Below are 19,733 nucleotides of genomic sequence, written 5' to 3'. Positions count from 1 at the left end.
CAGAGCAGACCACCTAAATAAATGCAGACCTCAGACAACAACCCTAAATGAACACAGACACCAGACCAGACCCCTAAATAAATGCAGACCTCAGACCAGACCTCTAAATAAAAGTAAACCTTGGACCAGACCCCTAAATAAACTCAGACCAGACCCCTAAATAAATGCAGATCTCAGAGCAGACCCCTAAATAAATGCAGACCTCTGACTAGACCCCCTAAATACAGACCTCAAACCAGACACCCTTTAAATAAACGCAAACTTCAGACCAGACCCGTAAATAAACACAGACCTCAGACCAGACCCCCTATAGCTGTTTTACTTTTCTTTTCACAGGCATTTTTTTCTCCCTGGTTCTTTTTCTTTTAGCACTACCCCCCCCCCCCCACACACACACATACACAGTTAAAAATAAAGTACTTGACACAAGCACCATATTTCATTAAAAAAAATGTCCCTCTCGTCACGTTCGTCCCAACAGTGCTATTCAGTGGAGGAGGCATATACTTTCCTTGCCTCAGACACTAATAGCGAGGGAGAGGAGCTCACATTTCTTTATTTCTCAGATTCTTCATCCTCTTCCTCATTTTCCTCCTCAGGTCCTGCGGAACCATCACGCAGACGTCCCAGGACCTCCCCGAAAATTACGAGCCACTCATTCCTGATTTTGTGGCAGAAACAGAAATCAGGTTTGACACCATCGGCCTCACAGAAATAGACTTTTTCAAAGCCTTTTTCTCTGAGGATTTTGTTAACCTCATGGTGGGCCAAACTAATCTATATGCTCGGCAATTTTTGGCGCAAAACCCCAGTTCATCATTTTCTAACTGGTTTCCTGTAGACGCAGTTGAAATGATGCAGTTTTTGGGCCTGGCCCTTCATATGGGGATCCTGAAGAAGCCAGAACTTCGGCAATATTGGAGTGTTGATATTTTATATAACACTCCACTGTTCCGAATGGTCATGGCCCAGATGCGTTTTGAGGCCATCCATAAATTCCTGCATTACACCGATAATGCACAGTGTCCACCAAGAGATGACCCCAACTTTGACCGTCTGTTCAAAGTTCAGCCGATCATCGAACACTTCAACAAAAAGTTTGCTGAAGTGTATGTGCCCCAAAGGGACATCTGCATGGATATGTCCTTGGTTCATTTTTAGAGAAGGCTCAGATTTCGTCAGTACCTGGGTGGCGCCTCAGGGTCCTGGTCGTCACAGTAGCATTGCTTTCCTCACGGGGAGAGTGATGTTACGTTTGGAAGCGATGAAGGACAACTCTTATCAGGTAACCACAATGTACACAACATGTTCACACTAGTGCAGGCCACAAGGGGGAGCTTTTGATCCTATTTCATAGGTGACTCCCCTATATATTGTGGTTTGGAGGGAAAGTGAGAGTAGTTCGTGCCAGGCAGCAGACTAGAGCAGTCTAAGGGTACCGTTACACTAAACGATTTACCAACGATCACGACCAGCGATACGACCTGGCCGTGATCGTTGGTAAGTCGTTGTGTGGTCGCTGGAGAGCTGTCACACAGACAGCTCTCCAGCGACCAACGATGCCGAAGTCCCCGGGTAACCAGGGTAAACATCGGGTTACTAAGCGCAGGGCCGCGCTTAGTAATCCGATGTTTACCCTGGTTACCATTGTAAATGTAAAAAAAACAAAAACACTACATACTCACATTCCGGTGACTGTCACGTCCCTCGCCGTCAGCTTCCCGCACTGACTGTGTCAGTGCCGGCCGTAAAGCACAGCACAGCGGTGACGTCACCGCTGTGCTCTGCTTTTACTTTACTGCCGGCGCTCACAGTCAGTGCGGGAAGCTGACGGCGAGGGACGTGACAGTCACCAGAATGTGAGTATGTAGTGTTTTTGTTTTTTTTACATTTACAATGGTAACCAGGGTAAACATCGGGTTACTAAGCGCGGCCCTGCGCTTAGTAACCCGATGTTTACCCTGGTTACAAGCGAACGCATCGCTGGATCGATGTCACACACGCTGATCCAGCGATGACAGCGGGTGATCCAGCGACGAAATAAAGTTTCAAACGATCTGCTACGACGTACGATTCTCAGCGGGGTCCCTGATCGCAGTAGCGTATCAGACACAGCGAGATCGTATGTATATCGCTGGAACGTCACGGATCGTGCCGTCGTAGCGACCAAAGTGCCACTGTGAGACGGTACCCTAAGGCAGGAAGAGAGCAGTCCACTGGACTGAAGGGGCCGTTAAGCCAGAAAGTGCTGAAGCTCCTGGACAGAGATTATACCAACAGCAGAACATCATTGAGTGAGTGTGCAGGAGAGCGAAGCACATGAGAGGAAATATCAGGGGAGACCAGCTACGAGCAGGCTGCCTCCCTCTGAGGCGCAGATAACCGGTAGCCGGAACACCGAGGTTGTAAGGACTCTACGACTTACATTAGAGACCGGCAGGACAGCTGAACTGCAAGTTACCTGTCCGCCTTAAAACCCAGGAGGCACGGTGACACCTACAGAGCCTGGGGCGTGCTAGAGTCCCTGTAAAAAGGCTCGTCACCAGTCATAAGGGTTATGTCCTATCCTATATGGGGGACAGAGAGAGAGAACATCTGCGAGGACCTTATATGAAGCCATAGGCAGTAAGGGACTACAACACCACCGCACTAGAGGAAGGCTTTTAACTCCCACCTGGTAAAGCGGGACTTTGGATTTGCTTCCAAGCCGGCCGGACCCTGCCTGCCCTGTGATCTGGTACCCTGGACTGTGGCTGCCTGAAGTCTTCAGTAAACCAGGTAAAGAGACTGCAAACCTGTGTCCTCCTTCTTTACTGCGCCATTCACCATCTTCCATCTCCACACCGGGAGCCCTGGGGACATACTTCACCTGTGGGAAGGTATACCATCTAGCTGCCATAACATCACCCCAGATGACCCCTTAAAGCAGCGTCGGTCCCCACTGACCGAATACCACAGGTGGAGTCACGAACATAAACTTTATTCAATTTCCCCTTTTACATGGGCGCCCAGGGCCACGGACTGGGTCGCCACCGTGACATCCCCCTGTGAACACCAGACCCGGTACCGGGTACCCCACGGCCTTGGCGGGAGACTCATCTTGGCGTCACGAACAGGATGGACTGACCCTGAGAATCGGGTCATGTGCGCCTAAAAGACTTGTGCTGAGAGACTGTACATTGTGAATTGCCGCCATTACTGCCGCCATTACAGCGCCACGAGGAGCGCCAGAGAAGGGTGTGACAGCATGGGAGGAGATTACCAGTGCGGCGCGAACAGTGATGAACGCCCCCTTTACATGTTATTACATGACGAGGATGTGCCCGTCTGCCGAAGAGGCCCGCCTCCTGATCTGCTATGGCGGGAACAAGGGGGAGAAGAAGCCCTGCCCCCGGAAGACAGAGCAGCAGCGTGCACGTGTGGCTGCAGACCCGGGGGAGAGGATGGCGACCAGTAGTCACCCGGAGCGTGGGGAAGCAGCCGAACAGAACCCGGACTCACCGTTGTGTTGTGGATTCTGTTTGTGGGCTCCCTCTGGTGGTTACTGCTGGTACTGGGTGACTTTGGTGGGTTGCGGCCTTTGGTTTCCACCTGTCCATCAGTGGCTGGGTGTTTCCTATTTTACCTGGCCTTTCTGTCATTCCCTTGCCGGCTATCAATGTATTCAGATGTGCTCTGTTTGGTTCCTGCCTACCTGCTCCCAGATCTTTCAGGATAAGCTAAGTGCTGATTTTCAGTTGTTTGGTTTTTTGTCCAGCTTGCTTATTATGTCTCTATGCTAGCTGGTAGCTCTAGTGGACTGAGGTTCTCCCCATGTGCCATGAGTTGGCACATGGGTTCTTGTAATCTCAGGATGGTTTTTTGATTAGGGTTTTTTTGCTGACCGCTCAGACCCCTTTTGTATCGTTCTGCTTTCTAGTTTACAGCGGGCCTCAATTTGCTGAACCTATATATATCATCTCTATGTGTGTGCCTTCCTCTCATTTCACCGTCAATACATGTGGGGGGCAACTATACCTTTTGGGGTTCATTCCTCTGGAGGCAAGTGAGGTCTTATTTTCTCTGCAGTACTAGTTAGCTCTTAGGCTGGTGCGTGGCGTCTAGAACCAACGTAGGCACGCTCCCTGGCTATCTCTAGTTGCGTTTGTCAGGCGTAGGGCAGCGGTCAGCCCAGGTTCCATCACCCTAGAGCTCGTCCGATATTTTGTATTACTTTGCTTGTCCCTTGCTATCCCTAGCCATTGGGATTCATGACAGTATAGCCGGCCCACAAAGTGTTAATTGTTTGGGCTGAAGCAGGAGAAAAAGAAGTGTTTAAGGGAAATTTTTTTTTTTTTGTTGTGTTTTATTTTTTTATTTTTTTTTATTTTTTTTTTCCTTCAGAGTTTTGCTGCCCAGCCCTTAATTGCTGTCTAGCTGCTTCTGACCTCCTCTTAACCCTTGAATGGCTCTGATATTAGCTGTTTAACATGGATGTCCAGAGTTTGGCTTCCAGCCTGAGTAATCTCGCGGCAAAAGTTCAAAACATACAGGATTTTGTTGTTCACACTCCCATGTCTGAACCTAGAATTCCTATTCCAGAGTTCTTTTCTGGAGATAGATCTACCTTCCTGAATTTCAGGAACAATTGTAAATTGTTTCTTTCTTTAAAATCTCGCTCCTCTGGAGACCCTGCTCAACAGGTCAAGATTGTAATATCTTTCCTGCGGGGCGACCCTCAGAATTGGGCATTTGCATTGGCACCAGGGGATCCTGCATTGCTCAATGTGGATGCGTTTTTTCTGGCATTGGGATTGCTCTATGAGGAACCTAACCTAGAGATTCAGGCTGAAAAGGCTTTGTTAGCCCTCTCTCAGGGGCATGATGAAGCGGAAATATATTGTCAAAAATTTCGGAAATGGTCGGTGCTTACTCAGTGGAATGAGTGCGCCCTGGCTGCAAACTTCAGAAATGGTCTTTCCGAGGCCATTAAGGATATTATGGTGGGGTTCCCTACGCCTACAGGTCTGAATGAGTCGATGGCTATGGCCATTCAGATTGATCGGCGTTTACGGGAGCGCAAACCTGTGAACCAGTTGGCGGTGTCTTCTGAACAGGCACCTGAGACTATGCAATGTGATAGAATTCAGTCCAGAAGTGAACGGCAAAATTATAGGCGGAAAAATGGATTGTGTTTTTATTGTGGTGATTCAGCTCATGTTATATCAGCATGCTCTAAACGCACTAAAAGGGTTGATAAATCTTTTGCCATTGGTACTCTGCAGCCTAAGTTCATTTTGTCTGTGACTCTGATTTTTTCACTGTCTTCCATTTCCGTCGATGCCTATGTGGATTCAGGCGCTGCCCTGAGTCTTATGGATTGGTCATTTGCTAAACGCTGCGGTTTTAGTCTGGAGCCTCTGGAAGTTCCTATCCCTCTGAAGGGAATTGACTCTACACCATTGGCTATGAATAAGCCGCAGTATTGGACACAAGTGACCATGCGCATGACTCCCGTTCATCAGGAGGTGATTCGCTTCCTTGTACTGTATAATTTACATGATGTACTAGTGCTTGGTCTGCCATGGTTACAAACTCATAATCCTGTCCTGGACTGGAAAACAATGTCTGTGTTAAGCTGGGGATGTCAGGGGGTTCATGATTATGCACCTCCGATTTCAATCGCTTCATCTACTCCTTCTGAGATCCCTGCGTTTTTGTCTGACTATAGGGATGTTTTTGAGGAGCCTAAGCTCAATTCGCTCCCTCCTCATAGAGAGTGTGACTGTGCTATAGAATTGATTCCTGGCAGTAAGTTCCCTAAGGGTCGTCTATTTAATCTGTCACTGCCAGAGCATACTGCTATGCGGAATTATATTAAGGAGTCCTTGGAAAAGGGACATATTCGTCCATCTTCGTCCCCTCTGGGAGCAGGTTTTTTTTTCGTGGCAAAAAAAGATGGTTCCCTGAGGCCTTGTATAGATTATCGCCTTCTGAATAAGATTACAGTCAAATATCAGTATCCACTGCCATTATTGACTGATTTGTTTGCTCGCATTAAGGGGTGTCATGATCTCCATGGCCAGAGAACTAGCATAAGCCTCTATAGGAACAAGCTCTTGGAAGATGTAACTGTACTGACCATGAACTAAACCTACCGCATCATCTAGAAGTAGCCAGGTAGCATGTCCTACTTTTTATCCCTATATGCCCAGCGCCGGCCGGAGAACTAAATAATGCTAGCAGAGGGAAATATAAGACCTGACTCACCTCTAGAGAAATGCCCAAAAGGAGACAGAAGCCCCCCACATATATTGGCGGTGATATAAGATGAAACAACAAACGCAGCAGGAAAATAGTTTTAGCAAATTTGAGGTCCGCTTTCTAGATAGCAGAAGACAGAAAGCATACTTTCATGGTCAGTAGAAAACCCTAACAAAACACATCCAGAAATTACTTTAGGACTCTGGCATTAACTCATAATACCAGAGTGGCAATTCCTGATCAACAAGAGCTTTCCAGACACAGTAACGAAACTGCAGCTGTGAACTGGAACCAAAATACAAAAACAAAACATGGACGAATGTCCAACTTATCTAGTAGATGTCTGGGAGCAGGAACAAGCACAGAGAGGCTTCTGATAACATTGTTGACCGGCAAGCATCTAACAGAGAAGCCAGGTTATATAGCGACACCCAGATCTAATCAGAACAGGTGAACAGGGAAGATGATGTCACAAGTTCAATTCCACCAGTAGCCACCGGGGGAGCCCAGAATCCAAATTCACAACAGTACCCCCCCCTCAAGGAGGGGGCACCGAACCCTCACCAGAACCACCAGGGCGATCAGGATGGGCCCTATGAAAGGCACGAACCAGATCAGAGGCATGAACATCAGATGCAGTGACCCAAGAATTATCCTCCTGGCCGTATCCCTTCCACTTGACCAGATACTGGAGTCTCCGTCTGGAAACACGGGAATCTAGGATTTTTTCCACAACGTACTCCAACTCACCCTCAACCAACACCGGAGCAGGAGGCTCAACGGAAGGCACAACCGGTGCCTCATACCTGCGCAATAACGACCGATGAAAAACGTTATGAATAGAAAAGGATGCAGGGAGGTCCAAACGGAAGGAAACAGGGTTAAGAATCTCCAATATTTTATACGGACCGATGAACCGAGGCTTAAACTTAGGAGATGAGACCCTCATAGGGACAAAACGAGAAGACAACCACACCAAATCTCCAACACAAAGCCGAGGACCAACACGACGGTGACGGTTGGCAAAAAGCTGAGTCTTCTCCTGGGACAACTTTAAATTGTCCATCACCTGCCCCCAGATATGATGCAATCTCTCCACCACCGCATCCACTCCAGGACAATCCGAGGATTCCATCTGACCGGAGGAAAATCGAGGATGGAACCCCGAATTACAGAAAAACGGGGAAACCAAGGTGGCAGAGCTGGCCCGATTATTGAGGGCGAACTCCGCCAATGGCAAAAAAGCAACCCAATCATCCTGGTCAGCAGACACAAAACACCTCAGATATGTCTCCAGGGTCTGATTAGTCCGCTCGGTCTGGCCATTAGTCTGAGGGTGAAAAGCAGACGAAAAAGACAAATCTATGCCCATCCTAGCACAAAATGCCCGCCAAAATCTAGACACAAATTGGGTTCCTCTGTCAGAAACGATATTCTCAGGAATACCATGCAAACGAACAACATTTTGAAAAAACAGGGGCACCAACTCGGAAGAAGAAGGCAATTTGGGCAGGGGAACCAAATGAACCATCTTAGAAAAACGGTCACACACCACCCAGATGACAGACATCTTCTGAGAAACAGGCAGATCTGAAATAAAATCCATCGAGATGTGTGTCCAAGGCCTCTTAGGAATAGGCAAGGGCAACAATAATCCACTAGCCCGAGAACAACAAGGCTTGGCCCGAGCACAAACGTCACAAGACTGCACAAAGCCTCGCACATCTCGTGACAGGGAAGGCCACCAGAAGGATCTTGCCACCAAATCCCTGGTACCAAAAATTCCAGGATGACCTGCCAACGCAGAAGAATGCACCTCAGAGATGACTTCACTGGTCCAATCATCAGGAACAAACAGCCTATCAGGCGGACAACGATCCGGTCTATCCGCCTGAAACTCCTGCAAGGCCCGCCGCAGGTCTGGAGAAACGGCTGACAAAATAACTCCATCCTTAAGGATACCTGTGGGCTCAGAGTTGCCGGGTGAATCAGGCTCAAAACTCCTAGAAAGGGCATCCGCCTTAACATTCTTAGAACCTGGTAGGTACGATACCACAAAATTAAACCGAGAAAAAAATAATGACCAGCGCGCCTGTCTAGGATTCAGGCGCCTGGCGGTCTCAAGATAAATCAAATTTTTGTGGTCAGTCAATACCACCACCTGATGTCTGGCCCCCTCGAGCCAATGGCGCCACTCCTCAAACGCCCACTTCATGGCCAAAAGCTCCCGATTCCCAACATCATAATTCCGCTCAGCGGGCGAAAATTTACGGGAAAAGAAGGCACAAGGCCTCATCACGGCGCAGTCAGAACTTTTCTGCGACAACACTGCCCCAGCTCCGATCTCAGAAGCGTCGACCTCAACCTGAAAAGGAAGAGTCACATCAGGCTGACGCAACACAGGGGCAGAAGAAAAACGGCGCTTAAGCTCCTGAAAGGCCTCCACAGCATCAGGGGACCAATTAGCAACATCAGCACCCTGTCTAGTCAAATCGGTCAATGGCTTAACGACATCCGAAAAACCAGAAATAAATCGACGATAAAAGTTGGCAAAGCCCAAAAATTTCTGAAGACTTTTAAGAGAAGAGGGCTGCGTCCAATCACAAATAGCTTGAACCTTGACAGGATCCATCTCAATGGAAGAGGGAGAAAAAATATATCCCAAAAAGGAAATTCTCTGAACCCCAAAAACGCACTTAGAACCCTTGACACACAGAGAATTAGACCGCAAAACCTGAAAAACCCTCTTAACTTGCCGGACATGAGAGTCCCAGTCATCCGAAAAAATCAGAATATCATCCAGATACACTATCATAAATTTATCCAAAAAATCGCGGAAAATATCATGCATAAAGGACTGGAAGACTGAAGGGGCATTAGAAAGACCAAAAGGCATCACTAAATACTCAAAGTGGCCCTCGGGCGTATTAAATGCGGTTTTCCACTCATCCCCCTGCCTGATCCGCACCAAATTATACGCCCCACGGAGATCAATCTTAGAGAACCACTTGGCCCCCTTTATGCGAGCAAACAAATCAGTCAGCAACGGCAATGGGTATTGATATTTAACCGTGATTTTATTCAAAAGCCGATAATCAATACATGGTCTCAAAGAGCCGTCTTTTTTTGACACAAAGAAAAAACCGGCTCCTAAGGGAGATGACGATGGACGAATATGTCCCTTTTCCAAGGACTCCTTTATATATTCTCGCATAGCAGCATGTTCAGGCACAGACAGATTAAATAAACGACCCTTTGGGTATTTACTACCCGGAATTAAATCTATAGCACAATCGCACTCACGGTGCGGAGGTAGTGAACCCAGCTTGGGTTCTTCAAAGACGTCACGATAATCAGACAGGAACTCAGGGATTTCAGAGGGAATAGATGATGAAATGGACACCAAAGGTACGTCCCCATGAGTCCCCTTACATCCCCAGTTCAACACAGACATAGCTCTCCAGTCAAGGACTGGGTTGTGAGACTGCAGCCATGGCAATCCCAGCACCAAATCCTCATGTAGATTATACAGCACTAGAAAACGAATAGTCTCCTGGTGATCCGGATTAATACACATAGTCACTTGTGTCCAGTATTGTGGTTTATTATTAGCCAATGGGGTGGAGTCAATCCCCTTCAGAGGAATAAGAGTTTCCAAAGGCTCTAAATCATACCCACAATGATTGGCAAAGGACCAATCCATAAGACTCAAAGCGGCGCCAGAGTCGATATAGGCGTCAGTAGTAATAGATGACAAAGAACAAATCAGGGTCACAGACAAAATAAATTTAGACTGTAAAGTGCCAATGGAAACAGATTTATCAAGCTTTTTAGTACGCTTAGAGCACGCTGATATAACATGAGTAGAATCCCCACAATAGAAACACAACCCATTTTTCCGTCTAAAATTCTGCCGCTCGCTTCTGGACAGAATTCTATCACACTGCATGCTTTCTGGCGTCTTCTCAGTGGACACCGCCAGATGGTGCACAGGTTTGCGCTCCCGCAGACGCCTATCGATCTGAATGGCCATTGTCATGGACTCATTCAGACCCGCAGGCACAGGGAACCCCACCATAACATCCTTAATGGCATCAGAGAGACCCTCTCTGAAAGTAGCCGCCAAGGCACACTCATTCCACTGAGTAAGCACAGACCATTTACGGAATCTTTGGCAGTAAATTTCAGCTTCATCTTGCCCCTGCGATAGGGACATCAAAGTTTTTTCTGCCTGAAGTTCCAAATGAGGTTCCTCATACAGCAAGCCCAAGGCCAAAAAAAACGCATCCACATTGCGCAACGCAGGATCCCCTGGTGCCAATGCAAAAGCCCAGTCTTGAGGGTCGCCGCGGAGCAAGGAAATCACAATCCCAACCTGCTGTGCAGAGTCTCCAGCAGAACGAGATTTCAGGGACAAAAATAGCTTACAATTATTTCTAAAATTCTGAAAGCTAGATCTATTCCCTGAGAAGAATTCCGGCAAAGGAATTCTCGGCTCAGATACCGGAGCATGAATAATAAAATCTTGCAAATTTTGTACTTTCGTGGTGAGATTATTCAAACCTGCAGTTACACTCTGAAGATCCATTATTAACAGGTGAACACAAAGCCATTCAAAGATTATAAGGAGAGAGAAAAAAAAGAAAGACTGCAGCATAGACAGACTGGCAAGTGATCCAATTACGAGCACAGAGGAAAAAAAAAAAAAAAAAAACTCTCAGCAGACTTCTTATTTCTCTCCTTTCTCAGCCAAGGATTTTAACCCTTTAGTAGGCCGGTCAAACTGTCATGATCTCCATGGCCAGAGAACTAGCATAAGCCTCTATAGGAACAAGCTCTTGGAAGATGTAACTGTACTGACCATGAACTAAACCTACCGCATCATCTAGAAGTAGCCAGGTAGCATGTCCTACTTTTTATCCCTATATGCCCAGCGCCGGCCGGAGAACTAAATAATGCTAGCAGAGGGAAATATAAGACCTGACTCACCTCTAGAGAAATGCCCAAAAGGAGACAGAAGCCCCCCACATATATTGGCGGTGATATGAGATGAAACAACAAACGCAGCAGGAAAATAGTTTTAGCAAATTTGAGGTCCGCTTTCTAGATAGCAGAAGACAGAAAGCATACTTTCATGGTCAGTAGAAAACCCTAACAAAACACATCCAGAAATTACTTTAGGACTCTGGCATTAACTCATAATACCAGAGTGGCAATTCCTGATCAACAAGAGCTTTCCAGACACAGTAACGAAACTGCAGCTGTGAACTGGAACCAAAATACAAAAACAAAACATGGACGAATGTCCAACTTATCTAGTAGATGTCTGGGAGCAGGAACAAGCACAGAGAGGCTTCTGATAACATTGTTGACCGGCAAGCATCTAACAGAGAAGCCAGGTTATATAGCGACACCCAGATCTAATCAGAACAGGTGAACAGGGAAGATGATGTCACAAGTTCAATTCCACCAGTAGCCACCGGGGGAGCCCAGAATCCAAATTCACAACAAAGGGGGCTAGGTGGTTCACTAAGATAGATCTTCGCGGTGCGTATAATCTGGTGCGGATAAAACAGGGTGACGAGTGGAAAACCGCATTTAATACGCCTGAGGGCCATTTTGAGTATTTGGTAATGCCTTTTGGACTCTCCAATGCTCCGTCAGTCTTTCAGTCCTTTATGCACAATATTTTCCGTGAATATCTGGATAAGTTTATGATTGTGTATTTGGATGATATTTTGGTGTTTTCTGATGACTGGGAGTCTCATGTTTTACAGGTCAGGAAGGTGTTTCAGGTTCTGCGGGCCAATTCTCTGTTTGTGAAGGGCTCAAAGTGTCTCTTCGGAGTCCAGAAGATTTCTTTTTTGGGGTACATTTTTTCTCCTTCTACTATTGAGATGGATCCCGTCAAGGTTCAGGCGATTTGTGACTGGACACAACCTACATCTGTTAAGAGCCTTCAGAAGTTCTTGGGGTTTGCTAATTTTTATCGTCGGTTCATTGCTAATTTTTCCAGTATTGTTAAACCTTTGACTGATTTGACTAAAAAGGGTGCTGATGTTGCTGATTGGTCTCCTGCGGCCGTGGAGGCCTTTCAGGAACTTAAGCGCCGGTTTTCTTCTGCTCCTGTGTTGTGTCAACCAGATGTTTCACTTCCTTTTCAGGTTGAGGTTGATGCTTCCGAGATTGGAGCGGGGGCGGTTTTGTCACAGAGAAGTTCTAATGGCTCGGTGATGAAGCCATGTGCATTCTTCTCTAGAAAATTCTCGCCCGCCGAGCGCAATTATGATGTGGGTAATCGGGAGCTTTTGGCCATGAAGTGGGCATTTGAGGAGTGGCGTCATTGGCTTGAGGGTGCTAAACATCGTGTGGTGGTCTTGACTGATCACAAGAATCTCATTTACCTTGAGTCTGCCAGGCGTTTGAATCCTAGACAGGCTCGTTGGTCGTTGTTTTTTTCTCGTTTCAATTTCGTGGTTTCATACCTGCCAGGTTCAAAGAATGTGAAGGCAGATGCTCTTTCCAGGAGTTTTGTGCCTGACTCTCCTGGAGACTCTGGGCCTACTGGTATCCTTAGAGATGGGGTAATATTGTCCGCCGTATCCCCAGACTTGCGACGTGCATTGCAGGAGTTTCAGGTGGATAAACCGGATCGTTGTCCACCAGAAAGACTGTTTGTTCCGGATGATTGGACCAGTAGAGTCATCTCCGAGGTCCATTCTTCTGTGTTGGCTGGTCATCCTGGAATATTTGGTACTAGAGACTTGGTGGCCAGGTCTTTTTGGTGGCCTTCCTTGTCTAGGGATGTGCGTACCTTTGTGCAGTCTTGTGAAGTGTGTGCTCGAGCTAAGCCTTGCTGTTCTCGGGCCAGTGGGTTGTTGTTATCCTTGCCCATCCCGAAGAGGCCTTGGACGCACATTTCCATGGATTTTATTTCTGATCTCCCGGTTTCACAGAAAATGTCCGTTATCTGGGTGGTGTGTGACCGCTTTTCTAAGATGGTTCTCTGGTTGGTGCCCTTGCCTAAGTTGCCTTCCTCCTCTGAGTTGGTTCCTTTATTTTTTCAGAACGTGGTTCGTTTGCATGGGATTCCGGAGAATATCGTTTCTGACAGGGGATCCCAGTTTGTGTCTAGATTTTGGCGGACGTTTTGTGCCAAGATGGGCATTGATTTGTCTTTCTCGTCTGCATTCCATCCTCAGACGAATGGCCAGACGGAGCGAACTAATCAGACCTTGGAAACTTATTTGAGGTGTTTTGTTTCTGCTGATCAAGATGACTGGGTTGCTTTTTTGCCGCTGGCCGAATTTGCTCTTAATAATCGGGCTAGTTCTGCCATGTTGGTCTCTCCTTTTTTTTGTAATTCGGGGTTTCATCCTCGTTTTTCCTCTGGTCAGGTGGAGTCTTCGGATTGTCCTGGAGTGGACATGGTGGTGGACAGGCTACATCAGATTTGGAATCAGGTGGTGGACAATTTGAAGTTATCTCAGGAGAAGACTCAGCAGTTTGCTAATCGCCGTCGCCGCGTGGGTCCCCGACTTCTTGTTGGGGACTTGGTGTGGTTGTCTTCTCGTTTTGTCCCTATGAAGGTCTCTTCTCCTAAGTTCAAGCCTCGGTTCATCGGTCCTTATAGGATCTCGGAGATTCTTAACCCTGTATCTTTTCGTTTGGATCTCCCAGCATCGTTTGCTATTCATAATGTGTTCCATCGGTCGTTGTTGCGGAGGTATGAGGTGCCCGTTGTTCCTTCGGTTGAGCCTCCTGCTCCGGTGCTGGTGGAGGGAGAATTGGAGTATGTTGTTGAGAAGATCTTGGATTCTCGTGTTTCCAGACGCAAACTCCAGTATTTGGTTAAGTGGAAGGGTTATGGTCAGGAGGATAATTCCTGGGTGGTCGCCTCCGATGTTCATGCGACTGATTTGGTCCGCGCCTTCCATAGAGCTCACCCTGGGGGTTCTCGTGAGGGTTCGGTGACCCCTCCTCAAGGGGGGGGTACTGTTGTGGATTCTGTTTGTGGGCTCCCTCTGGTGGTTACTGCTGGTACTGGGTGACTTTGGTGGGTTGCGGCCTTTGGTTTCCACCTGTCCATCAGTGGCTGGGTGTTTCCTATTTTACCTGGCCTTTCTGTCATTCCCTTGCCGGCTATCAATGTATTCAGATGTGCTCTGTTTGGTTCCTGCCTACCTGCTCCCAGATCTTTCAGGATAAGCTAAGTGCTGATTTTCAGTTGTTTGGTTTTTTGTCCAGCTTGCTTATTATGTCTCTATGCTAGCTGGTAGCTCTAGTGGACTGAGGTTCTCCCCATGTGCCATGAGTTGGCACATGGGTTCTTGTAATCTCAGGATGGTTTTTTGATTAGGGTTTTTTTGCTGACCGCTCAGACCCCTTTTGTATCGTTCTGCTTTCTAGTTTACAGCGGGCCTCAATTTGCTGAACCTATATATATCATCTCTATGTGTGTGCCTTCCTCTCATTTCACCGTCAATACATGTGGGGGGCAACTATACCTTTTGGGGTTCATTCCTCTGGAGGCAAGTGAGGTCTTATTTTCTCTGCAGTACTAGTTAGCTCTTAGGCTGGTGCGTGGCGTCTAGAACCAACGTAGGCACGCTCCCTGGCTATCTCTAGTTGCGTTTGTCAGGCGTAGGGCAGCGGTCAGCCCAGGTTCCATCACCCTAGAGCTCGTCCGATATTTTGTATTACTTTGCTTGTCCCTTGCTATCCCTAGCCATTGGGATTCATGACACCGTTGCCAGAGAATCCGGACTTCCTGGAAGCGCAGGTGGAGGAGCTGAGCCGCCAGCTCCTGGATGCCGAGCTGACTGCAGTGAAGAAATGGAAAGCAGCCCTGTGCAGGAAGATCGTGCTGGAGGAGCCGCAGCAGCAGCCAACGTCAGCAGCCTCACCAGCGGAAGCGGACCGACACCGGTGGAACCACATCAGACGCAGGTGTAGGAGACGACCCTGCCCCGGTGACCGACCCCGCTCCCGTGACTGCTCCTGCCCCAGCCAGTAACCATGCCCCAGCGACTGCTCCTGCCTCAGCTACCGACTCCCGCGACCGCCCCTTCTCCAGCTGAAGGCCCTGCTTTAGTGACTACTACCGCCGCTACCGACGAGACACTGGTAGGCCCACTCCCCGCTCCATCAGCCCCCCGACCTGGTTGGGGTCACTATAACGTCCCTTGGGATCAGGAATCCGGGATGGAGAGGCACCTGAGCGCTCCAATAACACCCATCGGCACCCCACTGGAGGTGAGCACAGAGGGGGTAGTCTTCCAATGGGACAATCCGGGAGCAGTAATGATCGGCTTCCCTGGGGAGGCCCAGCCAGAGGGTTCCCATATGGAAGTTCTCACTTGGTGGAGTACAGCCAGCATCTAGAGCAAAAATTGAGGACGATGAGGAGTACCAGGCCAGGCGCAGAGCTTTTAGTGAAACGGATTTACACGCTAAGGCTCAGGCCTGCAAAGCCCGACAAACAAATCAGGCCCCGCTAAGGCAGGGCACAGTGGTAACCTTCAAGCTAAGGGGAGGCTGGGGGTTTATTAAAGAGCCAGGCCTGTATGCTGAGGTCTTTGTCAACAGACGAGATGTAGAATTGCACCTCTGGGAAGGACACCCGGACCGGGATCTGTATCCAGGGGATATTGTGACATACACCAGACATTTTGGTGAAAAAGGATGGTGCGCCTTAAATGTGACAAAGCTCAGAGACACTGCCCCAAAGCTGACCAAACCAAAGGCACCAACAGCACCACCTAGTGCCAAAGTAGCCACCACCATTACCTCTCCAACTGTGCCACCAGCATCCCAAGCCACCACAAAAACGACTGTGTGCACTATAACCACGACTGAAACAACAGCAGCGGCGACCTCCCCAATCATCACGCGCACCCAGGCTACGCAAACCCTTATTGCAGGACATGATTTGACTGTGCACCAAGACCAAACCCATGACATTTATCTGGCACCAGGTGTAACTTTGGATCCAGATCTTCCCAGGCCAGGAAGTATTCAGCGCCAAGTCTTACCTTGGAGACGGCCAAAGTAAATAAAAAGAAAGAATGTGACTGTAAATAGTTGGAGGTTAATCCATCCTTGCTGAAAGTTTAAAATGACTGCTACAATTTAAAAGTTTTGATAAACCTGAGCAGGTTTCCATTTAACCCCTTCACCCCCGAAGCTTTTCCCGTTTTTTCGTTTTCGTTTTTCACTCCCCTCCTTCCCAGAGCCATAACTTTTTTATTTTTCTGTCAATATGGCCATGTGAGGGCTTATTTATTGCAGGATGAGATGTACTTTTGAACGATACCATTGGTTTTACCATGCCGTGTAACAGAAAATGGGAAAAAAAAATCCAAGTGCGATGAAATTGCAAAAAAAGTGCAATCTCACACTTGTTTTTTGTTTGGCTTTTTTGCTAGGTTCACCAAATGCTAAAACTAACCTGCCATGATTCTCCAGGTCATTACGAGTTCATGGACACCAAACATGTCTAGGTTCTCTTTTATCTAAGTGGTAAAAATAGTTTACAAAGTTTGCTAAAAGAAAAAAAAAAATTGCGCCATTTTCCGATACCCATAGCGTCTCCATTTTTCATGATCTGGGGTTGGGTGGGGGCTTATTTTTTGCGTGCGGAGCTGGCGTTTTTAATGATACCATATTGGTGCAGATACGATCTTTTGATCGCCCGTTATTGCATTTTAATGCAATGTTGAGACGACCAAAAAAACGTAATTTTGGCGTTTTGATTTTTTTTCTCGCTATGCCATTTAGCGATCAGGTTAATCCTTTGTTTTTATTGATAGATCGGGCGATTCTGAACACGGCGATATCAAATATGTGTAGGTTTGATTTTTTTTTAATGTTTTATTTTGATTGGGGCGAAAGGGGGGTGATTTGAACTTTTATATATTTTTATTTTTTTTATATTTTTAAACACTTTTTTTTTCATTTTGGTATGCTTCAATAGCCTCCACAGGAGGCTAGAAGCATGCACAACTCGATCGCCTCTGCTACATAGAGGTGAAGCACAGATCACCTCTATGTAGCAGAAATGCAGGGTTGCTTTGAACGCCGACCACAGGGTGGCGCTCAAAGCAATCGCCATCAACAACCATAGAGGTCTCAAAGAGACCTCTGGTTGTTATGGCAATGCACCGATGACCCCGATCATGTGACGGGGGTGAGCGGTGCGAGTAATTCCGGCCGCGCGGCCGGAAGCGCTAGTTAAATGTCGCTGTCTGCGCTTGACAGCGGCATTTAACTAGTTAATGGGCGCGGGTGGATCGCGATTCCGCTCGCGCTCATTGCGCGCACGTGTAAGCTGTACAAAACAGCTGACATGTAGCGGCTTTGAGGTGGGCTCACCGCCGGAGCCCACCTCAAAGCGGGGGTTCTGCCAGCTGACGTACTATTCCGTCAGCTGGCAGAAAGGGGTTAAAGGGGTCCTCGGTTTAAAGAGATCATTCGGTTAAAGAGCATTCGAATCATGGACGGTGAATGGTTAACAAACTTTCTTATAGTTTGCACCATCTTAAAGGTGCTTTCTACTGGTTTTACAAAGAAGCTTTAAAGAGATTGTTTCTAATATTGCTATGAAAGTTGCTTTGTTTTACAGAGACCTGAAGAAAAACCCATTTGGCGCGGCAGGATTCCAGGTCTGGATACACGCCTTGTAGCCCGCCCAAGCCTACGCTGGGGGTTTATGACGGGTCCCTCGCATCGTTGCTGCTGTTATAAAATATTAATTGACTTGAGTATTAAATTGCACCTTTAAATGCACTACCTCCTTACTGAAAGACTTGAAAGTTGTTTGCACCCTTAAAGGGAATGTTGACTTGTTGCACTTTGTTGAAGTGATATCTGAAGTTAGTCCGAACTGTACTTTATATGCTAGATAGTTAACATATTAGTGCATAAATATAATGAATAAAAATGAAAACTGAAACTTGAATCCAGATAGTGTTATGTGCAGAAAGTATTGAAGATGTCTAATGTAGCACTTGTGAATTAAACGGACCTGATGCAGTGTACCCTTAGGGGTTGTCTCCGTTTTGTAGGAAAAGTTCTGCACTTTGAAGAAAGTAATATAATATTTGTTTTGCACTTTGAATCCTTAAGAGATAGTATACCCATAGCGTGTAATAGCCTTTCATAGTTATTATACTGTTCTCTATTGTTAAAAGTAGGCCTACAATGTAAATATGTTCTTGTAACATTCAAGCCAAAAATACCTCCCATAAAGGGAAGCTCCAGTTTGCCATTATTAACTTGTTTTACATGTTTACAGCATTTAAAAATTTGTATGTCTTTTTGCCAATTTGTATGGTTGTTCTTCTTTTCCCAGTCTGGGAGTACTGGATTTAACGGGGGGGGGGGGGGGGGGGGGGGGGGGGAGTGTGGCGCCCCAGGGCCCTGGTCGTCACAGTAGCATTGCTTTCCTCACGGGGAGAGTGATGTTACGTTTGGAAGCGATGAAGGATAACTCTTATCAGGTAACCACCATACACACAACATGTTCACACTCCAGGCCACAAGGGGGAGCTTTTGATCCTATTTCATAGGTGACTCCCCTATATATATTGTGGTTTGGAGGGAAAGTGAGAGTAGTTTGTGCCAGATAGCAGACTAGAGCAGTCTGAGGCAGGAAGAGAGCAGTCTACAGGACTGAAGGGGGCCGTTCAGCCAGAAAGCGCTGAAGCTCCTGGACAGAGATTATACCGACAGCAGAACATCGTCGAGTGAGCGTGCAGGAAAGCGAAGCACAGGAGAGGAAATATGGGAGACCAGCTACGAGCAGGCTGCCTCCCTCTGAGGCGCAGATAACCGGTAGCCGGACCACCGAGGTTGTAAGGACTCTACGACTTACATCAGAGACCTGCAGGACAGCTGAACTGCAAGTTACCTGTCCGCCTTTAAACCCAGGAGGCACGGTGACACCTACAGAGCCTGGGGCATGCTAGAGTCCCTGTAAAAAGGCTCAAGTCACCAGTCATATGGGTTATGTCCTATCCTATATGGGGGACAGTGAGAACAACTGTGAGGACCTTATGTGAAGCCACGGGCAGTAAGGAACTACAACACCACCACCCTTTGAGGGAGGCTTTTAACTTCCACCTGATAAAGGGGGACTCTGGATTCGTTTCCAAGCCGGCCGGACCCTGCCTGCCCTGTGATCTGGTGCCCTGGACTGTGGTTGCCTGAAGTCTTCAGTAAACCAGGTAAAGAGACTGCAAACCTGTGTCCTCCTTCTTTACTGCACCAGTCACCATCTTCCATCTACACATCGGTTTCCCTGGGGAAATACTTCACCTGTGGGAAGTTATACCATATAGCTCCCATAACATCACCCCAGAGGACCCCTTAAAGCAGCGTCGGTCCACACTGACCGAATACCACAGGTGGAGTCACGAACATAAACTTTATTCAATTTCCCCTTTTACATGGGCGCCCAGGGCCACGGACCGGGTCGCCACCGTGACATC

This window comes from Ranitomeya variabilis, chromosome 3 (genome assembly GCF_051348905.1).
Source record: "Ranitomeya variabilis isolate aRanVar5 chromosome 3, aRanVar5.hap1, whole genome shotgun sequence".
NCBI classification, from domain to species: domain Eukaryota; kingdom Metazoa; phylum Chordata; class Amphibia; order Anura; family Dendrobatidae; genus Ranitomeya; species Ranitomeya variabilis.
This window is presented reverse-complemented; position numbering follows the sequence as displayed.